Below are 15660 nucleotides of genomic sequence, written 5' to 3'. Positions count from 1 at the left end.
GTTATTTTTGCGAAAGATAACATTGAGCAAGCACTACAGAATATGCCTCCTTTTATTCTTCCAAGTGAAACAACAGAAAGTTTCAAATACAAAATTATGTTACACAATGTTGAAGGATTAATCCCACATATATTAGATATTCGCCAAGATAACAGATATTTTGAAGCAGATATGATATGTGTAACAGAGACATGGTTGAAACCAAACAATGTCGAGAATGAAGTGAGTCTTGATGGGTACTATTTCCATGGAAAAACACGTGGTGCTGCATATGACACAAGTGAGGATGTTTTTGCTAAACTAAAAGAGGAAAATCATGGTGGTGTTGGAATATATCACAAAGAAAAAGTCAAAGTTGCTCTAATGGATTTACCATGTATGAACATTGAATGTATGATGTGCAGAATAGAACATCTGGACACAACTGTGGCAGTTGTATATAGACCGCCATCATATAACATTGCCTTGTTTCAAGAGAAGTTGACTACCTTAGTTAATGAAATGAACTGCTTACCAGGTGGGAAAATAATTCTAGGAGATTTCAATGAAAACCTTTTCAATTACTCAAGTATTTATCATCTTATGCAACATTCTGGTTTCACACAAATTGTTGAGAAACCAACAACTGAAAATAATACACTAATTGATCATGTATATGTGAAAGACATTGACTTGGATAAAATAAAGATTGATATTATGCCCACTTACTTCAGCTATCATGATTGTGTTGTGCTGAAATGGTTAGAATAATCAAATCGTCCAACAAGATGGGGGGAGGGGGGATACAGAGGTGATTTTTAAATGTGGACGGCCTCTGTGGGAAAACATACTGCCTTCACATGCTATCGGAATTAGTGGTGTGCACCAAACTCCCTCTAAATCAGCGGTTCTTAATTCTGGGGCCTCATTTATAAAATGTGTACAGAAATCTTCCTAAAGTTAATCTTATGATTACTTGTCAAATTTACAGCTTACAATTTCAAACTTGATATACTCAAAAAAGAAAAACTGTGTACATATGCTGCTACAAACATAAATGCTGGCTTGGATTTAGGCATATGCACATACTGTTTATAAATGACATCCCAGCTGTTTGTGACCCCCACTGTACATATTTTGCATGTCTCTGTTCTTTATCATAGCTGATTCAAATCACAAGAATGTTACAAAACAGCTGCATATATGAACGGTGTTTCAACTGACATGCTTCGTAGTGTTCATTGCTCTACCCATTTAATCTGTCTTCAGAATTTTCAGGAAAACATAAATCCTACTACAAAATTGTGAATTTTATTGTGCAGATCAGGGGTTATGATGAACAAGATTAAGAACTGCTGCTTTAAAAGGATTGGCCTCAAATTTAGTACCCAATTTCACTACTAGCTCTACCTGAGTCTGTCTTCCTAATTAGTAATTGTAACATGTGTTTCTTAATCATATGTGATGCCACCTGAATGGTACTTGACTGATATCTATCTTTGTCCTCTTTAAGTTCTTTTTATGAATTACTGTTTTGGTAGTATCAAGGCGCCTCTATAATGTAAATGCTGTTTTTACTGTGAGATACCTGATTTTGTTCTGGTCCCTAAGTAGGCCTGTGCATGCCACTAATGAGAAGAAATATACATTTCCTAGTTAAAAATTTAAAACCAATATAATATTGAGTAAATGTCTTCAATAGCAAAGTATCAATCAGTAAAATTTTGTAAACAACAAATAAGCAAAAATCATCTTGTCTACCAACAAAATTCATATTGTTTTACACATGAAAATACATAAACATGAACAGGTCATGATTTTCTGTTCAAAAGTAAAAGGTAGGACATTACCGATAGCATGTGAAGGCAGTATGTAGCACTGTACATTCACTTGGTGTTAAGGCCTTGAATGTTTTCACACTGAAATTGCAATTATAATATTCAGCTGTTAATATAAGTAGTTTTTAATATATATATATATATATATATATATATATATATATATATATATATATATATATATATATATATGTGTGTGTGTGTGTGTGTGTGTGTGTGTGTGTGTGTGTGTGCGTGCATGTGTTTGTGCATATAAATGATTGTTTTTTTATTATATTATCAGTACTTTTCATTAATTTACTAATTCATTCATTCATTCATTCATTTTTTTCTTTCATATATTTTTGTTGTACAAAATGTTTATGCAATGTCCTTTTACCATGAATGTATAATGCAAACTTTATTATACTGTTACTTCTAATGAAATTCCTAATGAATTGCTTAAAAAAATTATGTACAGTAAAAATAGTTTCCAGCAAAGTGATGAAATATTTGCAGCTTCATCGTCATCAACACTGAAAATATTGAGAAAGAGGTAAGATGATTTTTATCATTTAACATAATGATGACTTTTATTATATTGATATAATGTAAAAAACATTTAGCATTTTGCAATGTTTATATTTGAAACATAATGTCTTAAATCATTACATATTGTAGTTAAATTGACTATTTACTCATTTAATACATTAAAAAATATAGCATTTGTGAGTATTTTTTTTTTCTCTAATAATCAGGTACACCAGAGCATGTTCACAATGATGACAACATTCTATTCAATGCAACTGCATGGATAACTACGCAAGAAAGAATGCTTTGACTTCACAGAACTTTTGATACACCACCATGGACATCTTTGGACAAGTAACTAAAGGCAGGCTGCTTTCATGGATTCATTTTGTAAACACGAAATATTGACTATCGTCTGTATGCCTCAATTCAGCACCAACTGACATTCATGGGATGATACTACAATTTTTCTCTGTCCAATTTTATTGACTTTGCACTGGCTGGAGCTTTAGATTTCTGATCTTGGATCTCATCAGTGGAAAACAACATAGTACTGTGCTCTTATACTGGCATTAATGTCAAATTCTGTTGTCCTGGACATTGTAAAATGGTAATCTTTTTGATTATCTTAGTTAAAACTCTATTTGAATTGGATGCAACTATTGTTTATTGCTCCATAAATGCACTCTGTAGACCTGGAACTACACCTGACACCATTCACCTCAAGGCAACCTACTTGAAGAGACAAGTAGCACAGATACTCTGTGGTGTTGGTATTATCTGGATGTCTGGATTTATTTACTTATTTATTACTTTTTTTTTACTTTTTATTTGTTTTATTTAATTTTATTTCAAAATTCTGTAATTTCAAATGTTTCCAATACTTCACAACCATTATTTAGTATTTACTCTTATTATATTTAAATGTATCATGTATAATTTTTCATGCAGTGTGTTATGGGTCTTAGTTTTCTAGCATATCTATTAACAAACGTCTTTGAATTGAACTGAATTGAGCTGAACTGAATTAAGCAAATGAATGAATGAATGAATGAAAAAAACTAATAAATACTGGACATATTTTATAAGCTACATTTTAAATAATTTAAAAAGTATTTAAATAAAATTGTGAAGATATTTTCATGTATTGTCATATAGACCTCCTTTAAACTCATAAACGTATGGGTTTATAATTCATATATAATTATTTTATTGCCAATGTCATATTAAAAATGTTTGTTTCTTTCATTTGATAATTTGTTTGTTTTTCTACAAAGAAAAAAAGAGAAATGCTATGAATTGTGCAAAGATATTGTGTTAAATAAATTTTGTGATATTGTTTAAAGAGACTTGTTTTAAATGTACTTTTTTACAACAGTTCCTAAATATCAATAAACATTATTATGGCAAAGAATATTATTATGAATAAGAATAGCATAAGAATAGAATAAGAATAGTAACACTTGCCTGTTAATTGTTTTTCATTTATTTCATTTCATTTAGTTCAACCTTGCTATATGTACTGTGCCAAAAGTCAGAGACTTTAAAACCATGACACAAAAAGCAGATTCCAGTTCATCAGATTTAAACGGCCATTTTATTCTGGGACTAGTCTTAATCTTTTTCCAACAAACCATCCTTAGAGGTTTTAAACCTTTATAACAATCACGGTGTTCATTTTTCTCCAATCTCCATAAGATTCTCCATTTTTATTTAGAATCATGTAATGCATGAATTTATACAAGTTTTCAAATGTTATAGGCTTTTTTGTACATGATAGTAATTTGAAATTTTTACAACTAATAAAATACTTACAGAAATTTTTCTTTTTATAATGTTCTTTTCAGTTTTAAATGTAATCATAATATGGCACAATTATCAAAACTGATAGATTTTATGAAGTGGTAAATCATGAGCTTTGACTAAACATGATTTTAAAAGTAATAATGACACAAATGTCACTACATCTTTAAACCTGAAAAAATAAATAAGCGATAGAATGAGCCAATGAGTGATACTTTCCTGCCATCTAGTGGCTGTATTTGCACTTCCAGGTAATCCAAAGATAGACGGATACTTTTTTTTATTGATCATAGCAAGTAAAGTGTTGATTGATAGAATTGGTCCCAAAGGCAAAGTTGTTCTGACTAAAGAGATCTATCATATGATTTGAAGATCTAGTGTTTGTGTGAATGTATGAGATTTTTTTTTTTTTTTTTGCAATTTAAAACTATTTACCATAGAAGGATTGTGTTTCTAAATCTTTTAAAACTGTTATAGCGACAGCTATGGTCTGATCACCATGCAACTGTAGATGCTTGTTAAGAGTTTCAGAGTTTTCGGTTTAGTAAGCTTTTGGTTGCATGTGTCCCCCTCTCCCACTCCTTTCTAAATGATCCCTTAATACTAACCAAGGGACAAACTTTGTAATCATAATGTGCCAAAATTGTAAAAACTGATATATCTGTATGAATAAAATGGAAAACATTGACTCAATGAGATTTAAAATATTATAACAGATATTTTTTTTAATGTTTTGGCATGAATTCATGAATCAACAGTACTGTTCAACTTAGCTGAATGAGCCCATTAGTGGTCTTCCACTGCCATCTACTGGTTATAAATTACATTTACTCAAACAACACTGTGTTTTTAAACATAACTGTTTTAGTGTTGTTATTTTTTTTTTGCCCAATCTCTCTTAAATTTTGCATGCTTGTTTAGAATGAAATTATGCATTATTTTACACAGTTTTGATAATTTGTGGGCTTTCTGATTGTATTAATAGACCTTTGTGTACACTATGCAAATAACATATTATAAAATTACTGGTTTATAGTTGCCCAAATGCAATTGCTCAACATGTTTTTGATAATTATTGACCTTCAGAGTCTAGAGAATTGTACTTCAGTGGTTTTATTGATTTTCATCTTAAACTGTATCACAAGTATGCCAAAGTAACTTTTTTAAATAATCTTGAATATTTAATTAACAGCTTTATTGACAACATTGGTCCCAGAGGCAAAGTTGTTCAGAATGAGGAGATCTATCATATGATATGAAGATTTAGTGTTTTTGAGTGAATATATGAGCATTTTCAAACAATTTGAGGCCATTTACCATATAAATCTTGTGTTTTGAGACCTTTTCTACTGTTATAGCGCCACCTATGGTCTGATCTCCATAAAACTTTGCATGCTTGTTAAGAGTCACCTGTTACATGATTTCACTGAGTTTCATAAAGTTTTGAGTTTTTGTTTAGGTTTTATAGGCTTTGGGGTATGTTTGGCCACACCCCTTTTACTAAATTACCCCGTTACAGCTAACCAAAGGACAAAATTCAACATTTTTTTAATAATTATTGATCTAGAGAGTCCACAGAATATTACTGCAGTGGTTTGGTTCCGATCGGGCAAAAAACCTAGGACTAGTTCGCAAAAGTAGGTTTTTAACATATTTGTGAATAACAATTGAACGATTTGATTGACAGCAATGGTTCTTGAGGCAAAGTTGTGCATTACGAGGAGATCTATCAAATGATATGCATATTGTGTTGATATGTGAAACACCACGTGATTACAGAGCCATAAAACTCGTTAGCGCCAACTAGTGGCCGATTTCTTTCAAAATTCTTACAGACCTTAAGGTTCATGAGTCGAACGTACCCAGCGAGTTTCGTTCCGATCAACATCCGTTAACCCTTTCAAATAGGTGCTTAAATTTGTTTGGCCAATGGCGGCCATGTTTTTTTGAGATATGCAAATGTCCTCACAGGTACTTGTGCCCCTTCAGACCAAGACATTGCATACCGATTTTCAAGTCGATCGAGCCAACGGTTGCCTAGTTATAGCCATTTATGTGTTTTTTCTATCTTATAGCGCCCCCAAGTGGCAGAGATGCGCAATTTTTTTGATTTGACCAAAGATTGAGCTCATACATATCTGTACCGAGTTTGGTGAAGATATCTCATTCCGTTCAAGAGTTATAGTCAAAATAGCATTTGGCTAACGTTAGCATAGACGCTTTTTGGTGTACTGTTTCGCGTAAGAATTGAAATTTCAACTTTTTTTTGATAATTATTGATATTGAGTGTCCAGGGAATATTAATGAAGTGGTTTGGTTCTGATTGGTTGAAAATCCTAGGACTAGTTCGCAAAAGTAGGTTTCGGATATAGCTCGATTTTGCGAGAAAACGGTGCGTCGTAGACCCCAAAAAGGCGCCGTGCACTTTTGTTCGGGCTAACCCAAGGATTGCAACGATGCCATGTTTTTGAGTCTACGGCTAACGGTATACGATTTACGGCCAAAAATGTCCAAAATTTTTGCTTTTTGCGCTGTAGCGCCCCCGTTAGGCCGATTGGGCTGAGACTTTGATAAGTTCTCCCCAAATTGAGCTCTACGATCTGTCCAAATTTCAGCTCTCTAGGTCTTACGGTTTGGGCTGCACGTTCAGTTCTAGGGCAGAAGAATAATAATAATAATTAAAGCTGCAAGCAGCATTTTACCGGGGTTCAAGCACATTAAGGCCTCTGAGGTGGTCAGAGCCAACCTGGATGCATGGATGACAGTTAAACACATCCAAAATGGAGAACAGGCTAACAGACAGACACACACACTGAAAATAAATGATTAGACTAATATATTAATACTCTATAAGCATATGCACACACACACACACACACACACACACACAAAGACACACATATACATGCACAAACATTTTGTTGCAGATATAGGTATTTGAAATAAGTGATAGGTGATAATAAACTTATTGCAAGTCTTCTCTTTTTAAGAGTTTAGATGTCATTTTCAGGTTAAACTGTAATCATAATGTGGCAAAATTTTAAAAACTGATATATCTGTATGAACAAAATGGAAAACATTGACTCAATGAGATTTAAAATTTTATAACAGTTCATTTTTTAATGTTTTGGCATGAATTCATGAATCCTTTCAACAGTACTGTTCAACTTTACTGAATGAGCCCATTAGTGGTCTTCCGCTGCCATCTAGTGGTTATAAATTGCATTTACTCCAACAACACTGTGTTTTTAAACATAACTGTTATAGTGTTATTTTTTTTGCCCAATCTCTCTTAAATTTTGCATGCTTGTTTAGAATGAAATTATGCATTATTTTACACAGTTTTGATAATTTGTGGGCTTTCTGATTGTATTAATAGGCCTTTGTGTGCACTATGAAAAGAACATAGTATAAAATTACTGGTTTATAGTTGCCCAAATGCAATTGTTCAACATGTTTTTGATAATTATTGACCTTCAGAGTCTAGAGAATTGTACTTCAGTGGTTTTATTGATTTTCATCTTAAACCGTATCACAAGTATGCCAAAGTAACTTTTTAAAATAATCTTGAATATTTAATTAAGAGCTTTATTGACAACATTGGTCCCAGAGGCAAAGTTGTTCAGAATGAGGAGATCTATCATATGATATGAAGATTTAGTGTTTTTGAGTGAATATATGAGCATTTTCAAACAATTTGAGGCCATTTACCATATAAATCTTGTGTTTTGAGACCTTTTCTACTGTTATAGCGCCACCTATGGTCTGATCTCCATGAAACGTTGCATGCTTGTTAAGAGTCACCTGTTACATGATTTCACTGAGTTTCATAAAGTTTTGAGTTTTCCTTTAGGTTTTATAGGCTTTGGGGTATGTTTGGCCAAACCCCTTTTTCTAAATGACTGATTTAAAGCTAACCAAAAGACAAAATTAAACATTTTTTTGATAATTATTGATCTAGAGAGTCCACAGAATATTACTACAGTGGTTTGGTTCCGATCGGGCAAGAAACCTAGGACTAGTTCGCAAAAGTAGGTTTTTAACATATTTGTGAATAACAATTGAACGATTTGATTGACAGCAATGGTTCTTGAGGCAAAGTTGTGCATTATGAGGAGATCTATCAAATGATATGCATATTGTGTTGATATGTGAAACACCACGTGATTACAGAGCCATAAAACTCGTTAGCGCCAACTAGTGGCCGATTACTTTCAAATTTCTTACAGACCTTAAGGTTCATGAGTCGAACGTACCCAGCGAGTTTCGTTCCGATCAACATCCGTTAACCCTTTCAAATAGGTGCTTAAATTTGTTTGGCCAATGGCGGCCATGTTTTTTGATATATGCAAATGTCCTCATAGGTAATTGTGCCCCTTCAGACAAAGACACTGCATACCAATTTTCAAGTCGATCGAGCCAACGGTTGCCTAGTTATAGCCATTTATGTGTTTTTTCTATCTTATAGCGCCCCCAAGTGGCAGCGATGCGCAATTTTTTTTATTTGACCAAAGTTTTTGATCTTACAAATGTCCAGCAAGTTTGGTTAAGATATCTCATTTCATTCACAAGTTATAGCCTGTTGCGTAAAATTGGTCCTCGACTTTTGAACGTTTTGGCAGCCCATTACAACAGTGAGTCGAAATTTCAACTTTTTTTTGATAATTATTGATATTCACTGTCCTGAGAAAACTTCTGCAGTAGTTTGGTTCCGATTGGGTGAAAAACCTAGGACTAGTTCGCAAAAGTAGGTTTTGGACATACGTCAAATTTGCGAAAAAACGAGGCCTCCTAGACCCCAAATCAGAGTGACCGTTTTTAATTTCGCTTGACCCAAGGATTCCAGAAATGTAAAATTTTTGAGTCTACGACAAGCGGTTTAGGAGCTATTAGCAAAAACGCATTTTTGATCGCTGTAGCGCCCCCCACTGGCCGAATGGGCCGGATCTTTGTATCTGAGTAGCGAGCAAGACTACTACCTTTTGACCAAGTTTCAGCTCTCTAGGCCTTACGGTTTGGGCTGCCCGTTCAGTTTTAAGGCGGAAGAATAATAATAATAATAATAAAAATCCTAACAATTACAATAGGGTTTCAGCACTGCGTGCTTGAACCCCTAATTAAAGCTGCAAACAGCATTTACCGGGGTTTAAGCACATTAAGGCCTCTGAGGTGGTCTGAACCAACCTGGATGCATGGATGACATTTAAACACATCCAAAATGGAGACCAGGCTAACAGACAGACACACACACTGAAAGTAAATGATTAGACTAATATATGTATACTCTATAAGCATATGCACACACACACACACACACAGAAAGACACACATATACATGCACAAACATTTTGTTGCAGATATAGGTATTTGAAATAAGTGATAGGTGACAATAAACTTATTGCAAGTCTTCTCTTTTTAAGAGTTTAGATGTCATTTTCAGGTTAAACTGTAATCACAATGTGGCAAAATAGTAAAAACTGATATATCTGTAAGAACAAAATGGAAAACATTGACTCAATGAGATTTAAAATGTTATAACAGTTACATTTTTAATGTTTTGGGATGAATTCATGAATCCTTTCAACAGTACTGTTCAACTTAACTGAATGAGCCCATTAGTGGTCTTCCACTGCCATCTAGAGGTTATAAATTGCATTTACTCAAGCAACACTGTTTTTAAACATAACTGTTATAGTGTTTTTTTTTTTTTTTGCCCAATCTCTCTTAAATTTTGCATGCTTGTTTAGAATGAAATTATGCATTGTTTTACACAGTTTTGATAATGTGTGGGCTTTCTGTTTGTATTAATAGGCCTTTGTGTACACTATGAAAAGAACATATTATAAAATTACTGGTTTATAGTTGTCCAAATGCAATTGTTCAACATGTTTTTGATAATTATTGACCTTCAGAGTCTACAGAATTGTACTTCAGTGGTTTTATTGATTTTCATCTTAAACCGTATCACAAGTATGCCAAAGTAACTTTTTAAAATAATCTTGAATATTTAATTAACAGCTTTATTGACAACATTGGTCCCAGAGGCAAAGTTGTTCAGAATGAGGAGATCTATCATATGATATGAAGATTTAGTGTTTTTGAGTGAATATATGAGCATTTTCAAACAATTTGGGGCCATTTACCATATAAATCTTGTGTTTTGAGACCTTTTCTACTGTTATAGCGCCACCTATGGTCCGATCTCCATGAAACTTTGCATGCCTGTTAAGAGTCACCTGATACATGATTTCACTGAGTTTCATACAGTTTTGAGTTTTCCTTTAGGTTTTATAGGCTTTGGGGTATGTTTGGACACACCCCTTTTTCTAAATTACCCGGTTACAGCTAACCAAAGGACAAAATTCAACTTTTTTTTAATAATTATTGATCTAGAGAGTCCACAGAATATTACTGCAGTGGTTTGGTTCCGATCGGACAAAAAACCTAGGACTAGTTCGCAAAAGTAGGTTTTTAACATATTTGTGAATAACAATTGAACGATTTGATTGACAGCAATGGTTCTTGAGGCAAAGTTGTGCATTACGAGGAGATCTATCAAATGATATGCATATTGTGTTGATATGTGAAACACCACGTGATTACAGAGCCATAAAACTCGTTAGCGCCAACTAGTGGCCGATTTCTTTCAAAATTCTTACAGACCTTAAGGTTCATGAGTCGAACGTACCCAGCGAGTTTCGTTCCGATCAACATCCGTTAACCCTTTCAAATAGGTGCTTAAATTTGTTTGGCCAATGACGGCCATGTTTTTTGAGATATGCAAATGTCCTCATAAGTACTTGTGCCCCTTCAGACCAAGACACTGCATACCGATTTTCAAGTTGATCGAGCCAACGGTTGCCTAGTTATAGCAATTTATGTGTTTTTTCTATCTTATAGCGCCCCCAAGTGGCAGAGATGCGCAATTTTTTTGATTTGACCAAAGATTGAGCTCATACATATTTGTACCGAGTTTGGTGAAGATATCTCATTCCGTTCAAGAGTTATAGTCAAAATAGCATTTGGCTAACGTTAGCATAGACGCTTTTTGGCGTACTGTTTCGCGTAATAATTGAAATTTCAACTTTTTTTTAATAATTATTGATATTGAGTGTCCAGGGAATATTTATGAAGTGGTTTGGTTCTGATTGGTTGAAAATCCTAGGACTAGTTCGCAAAAGTAGGTTTCGAATATAGCTCGATTTTGCGAGAAAACGGTGCGTCGTAGACCCCAAAAAGGCGCCGTACACTTTTGTTCGGGCTAACCCAAGGATTGCAACAATGCCATGTTTTTGAGTCTACGGCTAACGGTATACGATTTACGGCCAAAAATGTCCAAAATTTTTGTTTTTTGCGCTGTAGCGCCCCCGTTAGGCCGATTGGGCTGAGACTTTGATAAGTTCTCCCCAAAATGAGCTCTACGATCTGTCCAAATTTCAGCTCTCTACGCCTTGCGGTTTGGGCTGCACGTTCAGTTCTAGGGCAGAAGAATAATAATAATAATAATAATAATAATAATAATTAAAGCTGCAAGCAGCATTTTACCGGGGTTCAAGCATTTAAGGCATCTGAGGTGGTCAGAGCCAACCTGGATGTTTGGAAGACCGTTAAACACATCCAAAATGGAGAACAGGCTAACAGACAGACACACACACTGAAAGTAAATGATTAGACTAATATATGTATACTCTATAAGCATATGCACACACACACACACAAAGACACACATATACATGCACAAACATTTTGTTGCAGATATAGGTATTTGAAATAAGTGATAGGTGACAATAAACTTATTGCAAGTCTTCCCTTTTTTAGAGTTTAGATGTCATTTTCAGGTTAAACTGTAATCATAATGTGGCAAAATTGTAAAAACTGATATATCTGTATGAACAAAATGGAAAACATTGACTCAATGAGATTTAAAATGTTATAACAGTTAATTTTTTAATGTTTTGGCATGAATTCTTGAATCCTTTCAACAATATTGTTCATCTTAGCTGAATGAGCCCATTAGTGGTCTTCCGCTGCCATCTAGTGGTTATAAATTGCATTTACTCAAACAACACTGTGTTTTTAAACAAAACTGTTAAAGTGTTGTTGTTGAGTTTTTTTGCCCTATCTCTCTTAAATTTTGCATGCTTGTTTAGAATGAAATTATGCATTACTTTACACAGTTTTGATAATTTGTGGGATTTCTGTTTGTATTAATAGGCCTTTGTGCCTCTGGGGTGGTCTCGGCCAACCAGGATGTATGGATGACATTTAAACACATCCAAAAGACAGACACACACACACTGAAATTAAATGATTAAACTAGTTTTTAAGAATTTAGATGTCATTCAGGTTTCACTGTAATCACAATGTGGCAAAATTGTAAAAAATGATGTGTCTGTATGAACAAAATGGAAAACATTGATTCAATAAGATTTAACATGTTATAACAGTTAATTTATTAATGTTTTGGCATGAATTCATGAATGCTTTCTACAGTACTGTTCAACTTAACTGAATGAGCCCATTAGTGGTCTCCCGCTGCCATCTAGTGGTTATAAATTGCATTTACTGAAACAACACTGTGTTTTAAACATAACTGTTATAGTGTTGTTATTTTTTTTTTTGCCCAATCTCTCTTAAATTTAGCATGCATGCTTGTTTAGAATGAAATCCTGTATTATTTTACACAGTTTTGATCATTTGTGGGATTTCTGTTTGTATTAATAGGCCTTTGTGTACACTATGCAAATAACATATTATGAAATTACTGGTTTATAGTTGTCTAAATGCAATTGTTCAACATGTTTTTGATAATTATTGACCTTCAGAGTCTAGAGAATTGTACTTCAGTGATTTTATTGATTTTCATCTTATACCCTATCACTAGTTTGCCAAAGTATCTTTTTAAAATAATCTTGAATATTTAATTAACAGCTTTATTGACGACATTGGTCCCAGAGGCAAAGTTGTTCAGAATGAGGAGATCTATCATATGATATGAAGATCTATTGTTTTTGAGTGAATATAAGAGCATTTTCAAACAATTTGAGGCCATTTACCATTTAAATCTTGTGTTTTGAGACCTTTTCTACTGTTATAGCGCCACCTATGGTCTGATCTCCATGAAACTTTGCATGCTTGTTAAGAATCATCTGTTACATGATTTCACCAAGGTTCATAAAGTTTTGAGTTTTCGTTTAGGTTTTATAGGCTTTGGGGTATGTTTGGCCACACCCCTTTTTCTAAATTATCTCTTTACAGCTAACCAAAGGACAAAATTCAACATTTTTTTAATAATTATTGATCTAGAGAGTCCACAGAATATTACTGCATTGGTTTGGTTCCGATCGGACAAAAAACCTAGGACTAGTTCGCAAAAGTAGGTTTTTAACATATTTGTGAATAACAATTGAACGATTTGATTGACAGCAATGGTTCTTGAGGCAAAGTTGTGCATTATGAGGAGATCTATCAAATGATATGTATATTGCGTTGATATGTGAAACACCACGTGATTACAGAGCCATAAAACTCGTTAGCGCCAACTAGTGGCCGATTTCTTTCAAAATTCTTACAGACCTTAAGGTTCATAAGTCGAACGTACCCAGCGAGTTTCGTTCCGATCAACCTCCGTTAACCCTTTCAAATAGGTGCTTAAAATTGTTTGGCCAGTGGCGGCCATGTTTTTTGAGATATGCAAATGTCCTCATAGGTACTTGTGCCCCTTCAGACCAAGACACTGCATACCAATTTTCAAGTTGATCGAGCCAACGGTTGCCTAGTTATAGCCATTTATGTGTTTTTTCTATCTTATAGCGCCCCCAAGTGGCAGAGATGCGCAATTTTTTTGATTTGACCAAAGATTGAGCTCATACATATGTATACCGAGTTTGGTGAAGATATCTCATTCCGTTCAAGAGTTATAGTCAAAATAGCATTTGGCTAACGTTAGCATAGACGCTTTTTGGTGTACTGTTTCGCGTAAGAATTGAAATTTCAACTTTTTTTTGATAATTATTGATATTGAGTGTCCAGGGAATATTTATGAAGTGGTTTGGTTCTGATTGGTTAAAAATCCTAGGACTAGTTCGCAAAAGTAGGTTTCGTATATAGCTCGATTTTGCGAGAAAACGGTGCGTCGTAGACCCCAAAAAGGCGCCGTGCACTTTTGTTCGGACTAACCCAAGGATTGCAACAATGCCATGTTTTTGAGTCTACGGCTAACGGTTTACGTTTTACGCCCAAAATTGTCCAAAATTTTAGTTTTTTGCGCTGTAGCGCCCCCGTTAGGCCGATTGGGCTGAGACTTTGATAAGTTCTCCCCAAATTGAGCTCTACGATCTGTCCAAATTTCAGCTCTCTAGGCCTTACGGTTTGGGCTGCACGTTCAGTTCTAGGGCAGAAGAATAATAATAATAATAATAATAAAAATCCTAACAAATACAATAGGGTTTCAGCACTGCGTGCTTGAACCCCTAATAATAATAAAAATCCTAACAATTACAATAGGGTTTCAGCACTGCGTGCTTGAACCCCTAATTAAAGCTGCAAGCAGCATTTTACCGGGGTTCAAGCATTTAAGGCATCTGAGGTGGTCAGAGCCATCCTGGATGTTTGGAAGACCGTTAAACACATCCAAAATGGAGAACAGGCTAACAGACAGACACACACACTGAAAGTAAATGATTAGACTAATATATGTATACTCTATAAGCGTATGCACACACACACACACACACACCCAAAGACACACATATACATGCACAAACATTTTGTTGCAGATATAGGTATTTGAAATAAGTGATAGGTGACAATAAACTTATTGCAAGTCTTCTCTTTTTTAGAGTTTAGATGTCATTTTCAGGTTAAACTGTAATCATAATGTGGCAAAATTGTAAAAACTGATACATCTCTATGAACAAAATGGAAAACATCAATTCAATGAGATTTAAAATGTTATAACAGTTAATTTATTAATGTTTTGGCATGAATTCATGAAAACAGTACTGTTTAACTAGCTGAATGAGCCAATTAGTGGTCTTCCACTGCCATCTAGTGGTTATAAATTGCATTTACTCAAGCAACACTGTGTTTTTAAATATAACTGTTATTGTGTTTTTTTTTTTTTTGTTTTTTTTTTTGCCCAATCTCTCTTAAATTTTGCATGCTTTTTTAGAATGAAATTAGGCATTATTTTACACAGTTTTGATAATTTGTGGGCTTTCTGTTTGTATTTATAGGCCTTTGTGTACACTATGCAAATAACATATCATAAAATTACTGGTTTATAGTTGTCCAAATGCAATTTTTCAACATGATTTTGATAATTATTGACCTTCAGAGTCTAGGGACTTGTACTTCAGTGGTTTTATTGATTTTTAGCTTAAACCCTATCAATAGTTTGCCAAAGTAACTTTTTAAAATAATCTTGAATATTTAATTAACAGCTTTATTGACAACATTGGTCCCAAAGGCAAAGTTGTTCAGAATGAGGAGATCTATCATATGATATGAAGATCTAGTGTTTTTGAGT

The 15660-nt window shown here is 34.0% G+C and overlaps 1 long non-coding RNA gene across 1 annotated transcript; it reads right to left on the bottom strand.

The window, feature by feature from the left end:
• Positions 1–9817: 9817 nt before the first annotated feature.
• On the bottom strand, positions 9818–13683 carry LOC127964703 (uncharacterized). Its single transcript, XR_008155124.1, has 2 exons — positions 13234–13683; positions 9818–10320 (listed from the first exon to the last, which is right to left on the bottom strand). It is a non-coding gene; the product is annotated as an uncharacterized LOC127964703 (long non-coding RNA).
• Between the last annotated feature and the right edge of the window lie 1977 nt (positions 13684–15660).

The sequence above is a fragment of the Carassius gibelio genome, chromosome B9 (assembly GCF_023724105.1).
Source record: "Carassius gibelio isolate Cgi1373 ecotype wild population from Czech Republic chromosome B9, carGib1.2-hapl.c, whole genome shotgun sequence".
Classification (NCBI taxonomy): Eukaryota; Metazoa; Chordata; class Actinopteri; order Cypriniformes; family Cyprinidae; genus Carassius; species Carassius gibelio.
The sequence above is the reverse complement of the archived record's forward strand: the minus strand, read 5'-3'. Positions and strand labels throughout refer to the sequence as shown.